Below are 13,907 nucleotides of genomic sequence, written 5' to 3'. Positions count from 1 at the left end.
ATAATGCTTGTTTTTCTTCTTTTTAATGATTTTATAATTTTTTTGAAAAATTATGTACAATATAATCATTCTGGAAGTAGGCATGACAAAAAAAAATGAATGAATGCACACATAAATAAATGAAGGAAGGAATGAATAAATACATTCCAGGTTATGGCATCCATTATTCCCAACAAGATAAATTGGCATGTTCTATCCAATCCTATTTTCCCATTTCATCAAAACAAGTCACAATAGAGCAATACTGAAGAAGTTTCAATAGTGAAATTTAGAAACAATAGCTGATTCCTGACCCTAAGTTAGGAAAACTCCTCTCCCAAATGAAAACTAGATTTAAATATTAATCTAATCTAATATTACCTAATCTTTCTAAAATGTTATCTAATCTAGTATTAAATAGTAATTAACTATTATGGAAAGAGACCTCTGTATGTGCAAGATTGGGGCCATTAAGCAGGGATTAAAAGGGTACAAGTTGGGGGATTCAAAACTTATGTTAGTCTATTTACATCAGTGGTGACAAGTTAGTCACGTTGAAGCAGACATTTGCTTTATGAGGAAATACCTGAAGGTTATAAATTTAGGAGGAATATGCATTTACTTTGAATGTGTGTGGGTTGGAGGGGAGGGGGATAAAACTTTTGACTTGCCATATTCCAAAATCCTTGCTCTACAGTGTTGTTGGGTTAGTGGGAAGGGGGAAAGAGGGCAAGAGAATTCAAAGGAAGGTCAATCCGTTTTTATAAACAATTGTAAAACTTTTAGAGTGGGAAGGACCAGAATCCTAACCCACTGAAATCAGGGCCAGTGTCTTTATTAGAACCCAGCGGTCCCAACAGATTCCTAAAGGCAAACAGGGCAACAAAATCTCTGAAGTAAAACTGCTTTAAACGAAAGAAATTTTGTCTGGTCACCCAGACTTAACAAAAACTTTTCTCAGAGTTTGTGGAGAAATGGCTGTTTCTGGGCATCGTCTGTGTTTGAGGCTGGGAAAACCTCTGTGGACCCAGTCACCTGTCACTTAACATTATGCTTTGGGAAAGCTGAGTGAGCACCTGAGCTCTGTGACCTTGGATGGGTTTTTTCTGCTGTCAGTGCTTCCATATCCTGTTCTGAAAGAAGATGGAGATAACAGTGTCTTCCTCTTAGAGTTCTGTAAGGATTAAATAAGTTCATATATGTAAAACCCCTAAAAAAATCAGGTACCTAATAAGTCCTACATGAGAGATTGTTTTTTATTATAGCCAATCAGTCCAATTGGCCATATATGTCAAGATGGATTCACCATTAATTGGGTTATATATGTAACTGGTGACAGGAAAATGGGCAAAAGCTTTGGAATGATCAAACTGACCATCAATGGAGGAGTCAGAGGGACACTTTTTATAATCTCAGGCTTGTTTCTAATTAGCAGTATGTCCTTAAGTAAACCACTTACAGCTTTGAGTCTCAATTTCCATAGCTGAAAGATAAAAAATGAGTTAGTCTAGAGAATCCCTAAGGTCCTTTTGGCCCAAAGATTTTATTAGTCTATGAATCCGCTTAATGAGTATCACATTTTCAGACCTTTGCTAGGCATTATGAAAGAAAAGGACAAAACACAAGCCAGTTCCCTTCCCTACCAGAGGTTCCGATCCTGCTATGACTAAAGAGATTTTAATCCACATTTGTACGACACAATAAAATTCTCAATTATAAACTTTGTTAAGTATTTTTCTGATTTTGCAGACCAAAGCAGCTTGAGGCCATTGGAAAAGCTTGTGCAAAGCCAAGATGACCAGCATTCACAGCTTCCGAGCTCCTGTTTTGGAGTGAACAGTGGCAGTCCTATTAAAACAGAGTCTACACTTCCACATTTTACTGACAAGGGATTACACTCAATAAAACATTTTTGACTGACACTTATTTCCTATTACTCGGATCGTCCTTTGCTGCCAAAGCAGCAACCCAAACAGGTTCAGGACCAAAAAGTGAGGAGGCCTTGTCCTCTCCTGACTATTAGTGATGCTGAGAAGGAGCAATGTGCCTCCCAGCAGGCACGGGCTACGCGGGTGTTTGTGGCTTCAGTCCTCTTTATGCCCTTTCCTTACCCTCAAGACTATTATTTATGCTAGCATCTTGTCCCTTTAACTTCTTAAACTGATAAATACTATGTAACAAAATGTCAGTGATAATGGACTTCCCTGAATTTGTATTAAATGTGTATATAACGCCCTTTATTCCTCTCTCTCTCCCATTTAATTTGGAATTTATAATGTCCTGAAATTCCTTAGGCCTTCATTTCTGTGAATAAAAGAAATCAGTAATCTGAACCTGAACTAAATACATCGATTTTTTTTTGGGGGGGGGGGTCATTACTCTGTGTGGGAGATAATATCAGGTCAGAAATGGCTGGGTATTGCAGACCACTGCACTGTTCCTGCAATTGTCTCGCAGGTCACCTTGCACGTCTGAAGCCACACGGAAATCTATGAGGCAAAGCAGTCTCCCTGGGATCAGACAAGCTTATTTTAATGCTCATTGCCTTAAGAGTTGATCTATCAGGTATCTGATTATTTAGGAGATCTTTTCTGATAGCAGAATCTTCAAGTCCCATGCATTGACAGGATGGATTCTTAACTCCAAACTTTTTATTCTTTAGAGCTAATAAAATCCGCAACAGAAGAACCTATGAACCCTAAATGGGGTATCTGCCTCACAGTAATTTAACCATGTGATGTCTTGTCTTTAGGTAGCCTATGTCTTAATTCAAAACCAGTTTTAAAAGGGCTTGTTTCCATGACATCAGGAAACCCCTGTCTTCCAGGAGAGAGGAGAATGAAATGCTTCATGATTAATGACACTATCCAAATACTGGCACAAGCTGGCGAGCTCTTGCAAAGGAGGCGTGTTTCACTGCATTCTGCCCAAATACAACAGCTCATTAAGCAATATTTTCCCCATTAATGTTTAGTATTAAACACTGAATGAAAGACTAAATATCATATGGAAAAACAAATTGAAAACAGCACAGTGGGGTTTAGGGTACTAAGCCAACAGCCTCCCCTTCATTTGGAAGACAGCTTGCATACCTATTCCAAAGATTAATGAGCAATCAGTTCTAAATTAAACCAAGACCTGCATTTAAATCTTTTTTTCCTCTGTTGAAAGCATGACTATGAGTTACACTAACTGAGATAAAATACAATATTAGCCTTTCCATGTGTTGTGTAATGTGGTTAGAAACATGAAAGATTGTTTCTGAAACATTTCCTTCACATTTTTTCATCATTTATTTTCCTGCACAATTTGAAAGGAAATGGGCCATGATGAGGTCAGTAGTTTCTGCCACATGATGTAGAATCTTGCTCTCTGCCAGTCACTCAAAACACAGTCACCTCTTTGAAGATAGAATAAGAAAACTGCTTTTATGAACATCACAGATCCTATCATAGGTGGCGAACATAGAATTTCAATTATATAAAAACTGTCAAAAGAAACTACCTTTCCAGCAGGAGCACTGATATTGTTACCATGAGTGAAAATGGGGAAGAGCCCACTATATCGCTCAGGCCTCAGGACGCTCATGGGATGCTATGGTGAGACATTTTTATAAACAGAGAGGCTCAGTTTAAGCCACAATGTGACTGAATCCTCAAGATGCAAAAGTGGTCCAAAATTAATTAACTTAATTGGTGGGACTTGCTTTAGAAAAACCTGATAGAAGAAACAATTCACAAAATTCATTCATTATTCGGGGATTTTTAATACAGGTCTCTTTAACTGTATGACATTTGTGAAAGGGCTTGCATGGACATGTGTGTACACACATACTTTTTTAATACAATATTTGTTTGTGTGTACACATATATACGTTTTTCTGGGGTAGATCTAATAGTCTGCATTAGATTTTGAAAGAAAAATTTAATTCCAAACTTGTAGGAATTACTGTATAAGGCAGTGTCTCCTATACCTTGGCTGTACTTTAAAAATTACCTACGGAGTTGTTTTTTGTTTGTTTGTTTGTTTGTTTTTTAATATCATACCAGAAACCTTTCTTTTTTTTTTTAAGATTTTTTTTTAAATTTATTTATTAGAGAGAGAGCGAGTGAGAGAGAGAGCGCAAGAGGGGGAAGGGTTAGAGGGAGAAGCAGACTCCCCGCCGAGCAGGGAGCCCGATGCGGGACTCGATCCCGGGACTCCGGGATCATGACCTGAGCCGAAGGCAGTCGCTTAACCAACTGAGCCACCCAGGCGCCCTCATACCAGAAACCTTTCTGAAGCTGAATTGAATCAAAATATCAAGGGACAGGATCAAGGCATGGGAATCTTTCTAAATGCCTCAGCTCTTAAAATAATACATGAGGAGGAACCAAAACAAGCAATACAGACAATATGTGCTATTAACATATGGATAATGGGAGTCTGATGTAAATTTGAGTGGCCAGAGAAGATCCTCTGGAAGAGGTTTGACTAGGACATCAAACTGAGGATTGGGTAGCTTTTAGAATTAAGGAAAAAGATTAAGTAACTTCAATTTTGATTAAGAAGGATAGTTCCACAGTTGTTTAGAAACACAGCTTCATATTACCTAAGTATATCTGTAGGAGGTTGAATTGTGGCTCGAAAAAGTTATGTTCATATCCAAATCTCAGAATTGTGAATGTGATCTCATTTGGAAAAAAAGGTCTCTGTAAATGTAATTAAGGATCTAGACATGAGATCATCCTGGATTTTCCCGGTGGGACCTATATCCAATGATAAGTGTCCTTAGAATGGACACACAGACAAAAGACACATAGAAATAAAAAGAGGAAGCAATGTGACCACGGAGGCAGAGACTAGCGAAACGTAGCCACAAGCCGAGGAGCATGTGACCTCCAATAGCAACTGAAGACAGAAGGAATAAGATCTCCCTCAAACCTGTAGAGGGCGTGCAGTCCTGCCAGCACCTTGATTTCTGACCTCTGGCATCCAGAGATAGGAGAGAAGACATTTCTGGTTTTCAGGTAACCAAGTCTGTGGTAATTTGTTACAGCAGCTACAAGAAACTACTGAAAGCTCTTACTCTTTTTTTTTTTTTTTAAAGATTTTATTTATTTATTTGAGAGAGAGGGAATGAGAGACAGAGAGCATGAGAGGGAGGAGGGTCAGAGGGAGAAGCAGACTCCCTGCCGAGCAGAGAGCCTGATGCGGGACTCGATCCCGGGACTCCAGGATCATGACCTGAGCCGAAGGCAGTCGCCTAACCAACTGAGCCACCCAGGCGCCCTGACACCTCTTATTCTTATTTGAACTCTCAGTAGATAGCATAATGGTAGATAGCAGACTAACCTCAATTTCCTTCACTGGATTGAAATTATAAGCTCAGAAGAGAGTGCACTGTGGGTTCCTCTCCCTTGCAGGACGTTTCTTCAAAATGACCTAAAAGCAAGGGTGACGTGAGGTGAAGTCATAGCAATGTGTTCAGGGAAGAATCATCAGCATTCTCGAAAGTGAACTCACTCTCTCATTTGCCTTTCCTGCACCACTGCCTCTCTGTGAAATGCCCCGTCATCATCTTCCCCATTCCCATCACTGTCATTACTTACAATTACATAGCACTTGCTTTATGCAAGATTTTACAGATGAAGAACTGAAAAACAGAGCTTGAGTCATTGCCCAAAAGTGAAGTAAAGAAAAAGAGTTGACATGAGGAAAAGCAACTGCCAAGTGGTAACACTGTTATAGGTAATGACAAGAATTCATCTGTTCAAGTAACAAATGATGTGTGCCTTCTAAGAGCAGGGTTCATTCCCCAAACTATGGTTCAGATGAACTGAACTTAATGTAAGAATAAGAAGGGATGCACAGTGACTCAGGAGAAGGATGCACATACACAGCGCTCCACAGGAGTGTGGGGGAGTTAGATTCAGGAAAGAGGTAAAGTGAGGGGTGAGAAGAGATTAAGTTAAAGATGCTTTTTATTATTATTATCATCATTATCACTAAGAAGATGATTGGATCAAGCGATAGCATCTGTAGACTCACTCTCATAAACTGGATTTTTCTACTGGCACAGAAGAAAAAAGTAATGTGTCATAGGGGAAAAAAAAAACTTCCTATGGTTTTTAGAAATTTCAACTTTTGAAAGACATTTAAATAGAAAATGATTTACCTAAAAGAACAGTCAGAAAGTTTTGAATTTGGTCATATACTGTAGGTTCAGGGTACACCAATGAAACCTCCATTGATAAACAGATCATCAAGGTCACTCAGTCAATTATGAAGTGATGCTAAATAATGACCAATGTGCTTAATCATCTGGAACTCAGGTGGAAAAGTGAGGGGAAAAAAACGAAGTGGGGGGGCGCCTGGGTGGCTCAGTTGGTTAAGAGACTGCCTTCGGCTCAGGTCATGATCCTGGAGTCCCGGGGTCGAGTCCCGCATCGGGCTCCCTGCTCTGCAGGGAGTCTGCTCCTCCCTCTGACCCTCCCCCCTCTCATGTGCTCTCTGTCTTTCTCATTCTGTCTCAAATAAATAAATAAAATCTTAAAAAAAAAAAAAAAAAAAAACCGAAGTGGGAAGGGGCTTTAATGGGTTCATGTTTTTGCCAAGATAAGCTATCAAAATCTTTATCACAATTTAATTATAAGAATAATTCTGTTAAAATCAAATAAATTGAAAGTAATAAAAATATTTTGAAAGTAACTTATTATGTATGATAAATCTTCATAGTTTTATAATCATATAAATGGTTGTCCATTTCCTTTGGAATATGAATTCCATTTGTATCGGAAGTATCAGATTTTTTTCTTATTACTCTTCCTTTTGCGTCTATCTTTATTCTGCCATGGAAGACTGGCATTTTAGTTTTGTGAATCTTGTATGTCTTGAACTTTTATAGATAACTCCAGAACAAATAATCAGCATCCTTTCTGTACAAGAATTTCTAAAGAGGGTGCAGGCAAATTTGACAAGTTTTTTTTTTTTTTTTTTTAAGATTTTATTTATTTATTTGACAGAGAGAGATCGCGAGAGCAGGAACACAAGCAGAGGGAGTGGGAGAGGGAGAAGCAGGCTCCCCGCTGAGCAAGAAGCCCGATGCGGGGTTTGATCCCAGGACCCTGGGGTCATGACCTGAGCAGAAGGCAGATGCTTAACGACTGAGCCACCCAGGCACCCCAAAGTTGACAAGTTTTAAGACCTCTTAAGAACTCCCTTCTTTTCAGCAAAAGGGGTGTGTTAATGGTAACATAATTTGGATTTGCAAAATGACATGGAGAAATCTGGAAATGCAGAGCTATCAAAAGGGCAACCCAAAGGGAGAGGAATGGAAGTGAGAATGTTTGATTATCCCACCCCATCCCTCCAAATGTTAACTCAGCCTCTGTTGAGAAATGCAAAAAAGGCTAAAGTGGTTATATGAGCTTTCTAGTAAAGCCAGTAGAAGCCAGCAGTTCATAATGATATAAATTGGGAAATAAAAAGTAGAGAATATTCATTGTTAAACTAGAGAATATTATTCTTAAACCAAAATATGTAGATACCCCAGATATCTTGAAAAAACTGCCAAATTTTGCTCTTGTTTTAATATAGCTGGCAACTTTCAGGGGAAATCTCTATTAAAAATCTGAAGTGTGTGTGTGTGTGTGTGTGTGCACGTGTGCACATGTGCACAAGTATGCCTCAGGAGAAAAATCTCAGAATTTCACAGGTTCATGTCACTATCATTTATGGTTCTAACTTCAGCCATGTACTCCTTAATATTGCCAGGCACTGCTTCTAGTTCTCTCTTTCCCTCTCATTCCCCTCCTTTACAACAGCATTTTAAATCTCCTTTGCTCTCTGTTAACCCCTCATCTCCACCAATCTCCTTTCACCTCAAAAAAGGCCATATCAATTCTTAGAAACGGTTACCATCAGTAGGAAAATCCCCCAGTTTCCACCTCTTTACAATCGTCCCTTATTTCCTCACTTCTCTTTTCTGCTTTCGTGTGTTTAGAGTTAACCCTGGCCCATACACTCTCACATCCCAGCCCCTCCATGTGCACTCTGCATCCAACTTCCTTCCCATCCGTGGAACTAAGTATTATCAATTATGACTCCTTTATTTAGCCTTCAATGTTTCCTTCTTTTCTGGCACTCAGCATTTACATATGTTCAAATCTTTTCCTTCTTAAAACAAAGCAAAAAAAAAAAAAAAAAAAAAAGTTCTCTTTAGTCCATTGACTCATTCTTGCTGCGTTAAGCCAAATTTTTTTAAACACATTTCTCTACCTTGAATGTCTCTGATTCTTAACCACCCGTCTGTGCTTCGAGGTGCTCTCATTTGGCCTCTGCCCACAACATACACTCAATTGCATCTCAGACATTTCTGTTCATCTCCCCCAAATGTACTTCAAAATTAGCGTGTCCAACATGAAGCTTCTCATCTTTTCTCATCTTCCCTTTCAAACTCCACAGCTTTCACTTGATTGCCAAGGCTAGGGCTATGAAGTTATTCTTGACTTAGCCCTCTCCTCAATCAACCCAAGCTAACCCTTCGATGTTAGCTCCTACAATGCATTTAAATCCTTCCATTTATTTACATCTCCACTGCACAACTCTTCCCTTTCAAAGCACTTAGATGCACTACTTAATTGGTTATCGGTCTGATTCCCCCAATAGAAAGGACTATGAAAGTATTATTCCTTATATATTCTTAGGACTGAGCACCAGGCTGGGACATAATTGGTGCTCAATAAAAATAAATAACAGCTATAAGTGTAAAGCCACCTATCAAGAAGGGCAGAAAGCTTCCACTAACTGGAGTTTCCCTATTGTAAGCGCTTTAGAGAAGGAATAATGCTATTTATTCTAATTATGAACTGAACAAGCATAAAGAAGGAACACCTGAGGTTTGAGTTACAAATGTTATGTAAAGTGACTGTGATCCTGTGGTGCTAATAAAAGATAAAAATAAGAGTACTGTGTCTTGTACAAATATTTTGATTAATAATTTTGTCAGAATGAAGATCCCCCAGAAGAGGAAAGTCTGTACAGCTCAAGGTTCAGAAATTTTGCCAAGCTAAAATGCCTAAAAATCATGATAGTTTTAAATTCCATATTTTTTTAAACTTTTGCAATGCTTTGAAATCTCTCTCTCTCCCTCTCTCTCTCTCTCTCTCTCTCTCTCTCTCCCTCCCTCCCTCCTCTCCCGAAGTCACTAGTATTTGTTAATTTAGCATAATTTGTCCTTTTATTTTATGAGTTCTTAGAAAGAGATCAATTCTCACTGCATTGGGAGTTAACCTCCAAGATGTTTTTGATATGGTTTTATTCTGAATATCTGAAACCTAATATCTGAAACAGATATCTGAAATGAATTTCTGAAACATAGTAATGTCAAATTTCACAAGAATGGAAGTTTGTTGGGGCGCCTGGGTGGCTCAGTCGTTAAGCGTCTGCCTTCAGCTCAGGTCATGATCCCAGGGTCCTGGGATCGAGCCCCGCATCGGGCTCCCTGCTCCACGGGAAGCCTGCTTCTCACTCTCCCACTTCCCCACTGCTTGTGTTCCCTCTCTCGCTGTCTCTCTCTGTCAAATAAATAAATAAAAAATCTTAAAAAAAAAAAAAAAAAGAATGGAAGTTCGAAACAGACTTAACACATCCCCAGCAAGAGTATCTCAAAGTCACATACTTTTGAAGTGTTAGGATTACTTTTGTTTTCAACAAAATCTCTGAATAAGAGAATCTGTCTGTCTTTTGGATTACTTATAAATAATAAACCTACATGATTACTTTTGTTGCAAGCAAAAGTACGTCAAAGTACTGTGAGCCTATCCCTGAATGCACTCAACTGCCAAAGTGGTAGAAAAAAGCAATTCCATGCTTGCTTGAGCTAAATTTAAGCAGGTAGGCTGTGCAGGGACTGTGAGATTTGAATATGAATGTTCCTAGTATTTCCTCATTCCATGGCCAGCTTTGTTTTGGGACACTAAAAGGAAGGAGCACTAATCCTCTACACAAGCTTTTCAGAACACATCTTCACTCTTACAGGACACTCCTTGCCGAAAATATCTGACTATGTAAAACTTATATTGTTAGTTTTGTCCATTTTTCCATGTTGTGATCATTCCCAAATTACTGTAAGTGTCAGGGTGAAATATAGCTGCGACCTTGTTTTATTCAAGCTGCTAAAAAAGAATTCCAAACCAGCAATAATTGTCATGTCATTTTTTCTAATTAAAAGAATTCTCTCTCTGAATTTATCACTTAGTATGTTAGATATAAATCTTTCCTTCTACTTTGATCTACAGATGATTGGTTTTTCTGCATTTTTTCTGCATTCATCTCTGCCCCTCTCTTTTAATTTCCATAAAATAGGTAATAGTATTAAGAAGCGTACATGGACACAGTGCTGATATGCCACAGAAGAAAGTTTAGTGTTCTGGACTTTTTATTTCATAGACTCAGTACCCTTTGTGCTGATGAGGTTCCACATGGTTAGAACTACATAAGGAAACCTGTTTGCCCATTTACATTTTTAAACATGCCTTAACGTAATGGCCCAAAATGTGTAAGAAAGTCGAAGATAAAAGAAAATAGAAAAGAATGGATCATTTATTAGAGATAAATTATCAAACACACTAATTATGCATACACTGGTCAAATGTCCAAAGACACCCATCTGTGTCCCTAAATAAATACTAAAAAGAATCACATCACAGTAACTCCATTGGTGAGTTATTATGCCATAGTCTCCAAAGTAAAAGTGGTAAAGATGTTATCACAGCAAAACACCTTCAGTGACACAAACAATAACTAATATATTGTTAAAGTAAATGGCGATAACCCTGAAGAAACAGTGTTTTCCTCTTTTTCCCCTCCTGCAATTTCCCCATCTCTCAATGCCTAGAATTAGAAATATAAACACAGAAATGGCAGAGGAAGAGACAGTCTAGTGCCTTTGGAACTAGCTTTATAATTTTTTCTTTTTTAAGATTTTATTTATTTATTTGACAGAGAGAGACACAGCAAAAGAGGGAATACAAGCAGGGGGAATGGGAGAGGGAGAAGCAGGCTTCCCGCGGAGCAGGGAGCCTGATGCGGGGCTCGATCCCAGGACCCGGGGATCATGACCTGGGCCGAAGGCAGACGCTTAACGATGGAGCCACCCAGGCGCCCCTGCTTTATAATTTTTGAAAGATCCACCCCTGCTTTGTTATCTTGTGCAATGAAAACTCTCAGCAGTTCCCTTCACAGGGGAGTCTTCCATTTCTGACTTGGCGTTCCTCCTCAGTGATACAAGGTCACTCAATTATCCTCTCTTCAGATGCCAGCCCCACAGAAGGAAACTACTCTACTGAGGAAGCTCCTAGTGATAGTGCAATTGTACAAACAGAAACAAAGTACTGGCATCTTGCTAAAATGTGTTTTCCCAAGCAAGTGAAGTATGATTTTCAGCTGTACAGTATCAACTACTAACCTACACATAAAGTGTGAGTACCTAGTCAAAAGGAAACAATCTTTCTTCATTCTAAGCTAGTCATACCTTTTGTATTACCCTGCAAAGTATCATTTATTTAACCTACCCATAGACAGGGGAAATCCATTTAGAAAAGTACTACATTAGCATAGCAATTGCTAGCAAAATTCTCCTCAAAGGATGGCAGGAAGAGTCTAACAATGACCTCCTTTTTTCCTTTTAAACAGTACAACTGCACTGATTTACAGTTTATAAGAGCTGTAAAACTCTTGCTGAGAATTAAAAACATTTTTTCTTGAATTTGTCTTAAGTGATGTGAGATTCCACTACTCACTTGGATAAGTTTGTGAGGCAGGATTTTTAAAAATGCCCTCCCATTGGGTTTTAGGAGCAAGATGGCAGAGGAGTAGGAGACCTGGATTTCGTTTCCTCTCAGGAATTCAGCTGGATAGGGATCAAACCATTCTGAACACCTACAAACCCAACAGGAGATCGAAGAAAAGAAGAGCAGCAACTCTCTGAACAGAAAAGCGACCACTTTCTGGAACTAGGACGTGCGGAGAAGTGAATCCGAGGCGATATTCGGGAGGAGAGACGGCGGGGGAGGGGCCTCCGTCAGCTGCTTCAGGCAAGTGATAGAGCCGCGGAGCACAAAATTGGAACTTTTAGAAGTCTGTTCTGCTGAGGGACGTCATTCCGGTGGCTAAGCAGGGGGTGGAACCCTCATGGGACAGTGTGGTCTCAGGACCCTCCAGGTCACACAAAGACGGAGGGTGCCTGAGTGCGGCAGAGCTCCCAGGTAACGGAGCAGGGAAGCCGGCTGCAGAGGCGGAGCCCAGGCGCGGGCTCTCAGCTCGGGGTGGCCATAAACCGTGATCCGCGGAACAGTCGGGCCCCTGCTCCTCCAGCAGGGACCCAACAAGCGGCAGATCCGGGGAGACTCACCTTCCTCCCCCAGGAGGAGCCGCGCGGGAGTGCACCGCAGGGATCTGCTGGGTTTGGAGACTCCACCCAGGGTCAGGTGCCAGAGATAGAAACGCGCGATCACAGGCCAGGTGAGCACAGAGTGCGGCTAGAGACCGGGGAGACGGGAGTGACTGACGGCTTTTCTCTAGGGGCTCACTGAGGAGCGGGGCCCAAGTTCTTGGCTCCTCCGAGGCGGAGATTGGGAGGCCACCATTTTCACTCTCCGCCTCCAAAGCTGTACAGAAAGCTTGCAGGGAACAAAAGCTCTGGAGAGCAAACCCGAGCAGATTACTTAGCCTGGATGGGGCAAGGGCGGGGCAATTCTGCATCCTGCAAAGACTTTTGGAAACAACGGCAACAGGCCCCTCCCCCAGAAGATCAGTGAGAACAGCCAGCCAAGACCAAGTCTACCGATCAATGAGAACAGCAGAACTCCAGCGCTAGGGGAATAATGCACATAGAATTCATGACATTTTTACCATGATTCTTTAGACTTTCAAAGTTAATTTTTTTTAACTGTCTTTTTTTATTTTAATTTCTCTTTTTCCCTTTTTCAACCAACATCTTATCAATCCCTTTAAAAAATTATTTTTCATTTTTATTTTTCATTTTTAGAGTCATATTCTATCCTTTCATAGTAGTTACCCATATTTTTGGCATATATATATATATATATATATATATATATATATATATATATATATATATATATATATATATATATATATATGTTGTTCTCTCTTTAAAATTTTGAGATAGTTTCTTCTAACATATCAAAATATACCCTAAATCTCTAGTGTGTGGTTTTTTTCTACTCCCCTGCCTGATCACATTCTCTCCCTTTTTTTTTCTTTTTTTTTTAATCCTCTTCTTTCTTTTTTCAAACAACTTCTTATCAATTCCTTTTATAAAATTTTTTATAATTTTCATCTTTACACTCATATTCCATCCCTTCATCATATCAACCCTTATTTTAGTACATATATAAGTTTTTCTTTCTTTAAAATTTTGGGAGGCACTTTCTTCTAACAGACCAAAATACACCCAAAATCTAGTGTGTGGCACTGATCTATATACCAGCCTGATCATATTTGATCACATTCTGTTTTTTTTGTTTTGTTTTGTTCTGTTTTTGTTTGTTTTTATCTTTATCTTTTTCTTTTTCTTTTTCTTTTTTCTCTCTTTCCCTTTCTTTTCCCACTGCTTCAGGTCTTTTCTGATTTGTTTAGAGTATATTTTCTGGGAATGTTGTTACCCTGTTAGCATTTTGTTCTCTCATTAATCTATTCTCCTCTGGACAAAATGACAAGATGGAAAAAATCACCTCAACAAAAAGAACAAGAGGTAGTACCGACTGCCAGGGACCTACTCAATACGGACATTAGTACGATGTCGGATCTAGAGTTCAGAATCATCACTTTAAAGATACTAGCTGGGCTTGAAAAAAGCATGGAAGTTATTAGAGAAATCCTTTCTGGAGAAGTAAAAGAACTAAAATCTAACCAAGTAGAAA

This window comes from Mirounga angustirostris, unplaced genomic scaffold (assembly GCF_029215605.1).
Source record: "Mirounga angustirostris isolate CCGP_5_RB_7025 unplaced genomic scaffold, mMirAng1.0.hap1 SCAF_3, whole genome shotgun sequence".
Lineage (NCBI taxonomy): Eukaryota > Metazoa > Chordata > Mammalia > Carnivora > Phocidae > Mirounga > Mirounga angustirostris.
The sequence above is the reverse complement of the archived record's forward strand: the minus strand, read 5'-3'. Positions refer to the sequence as shown.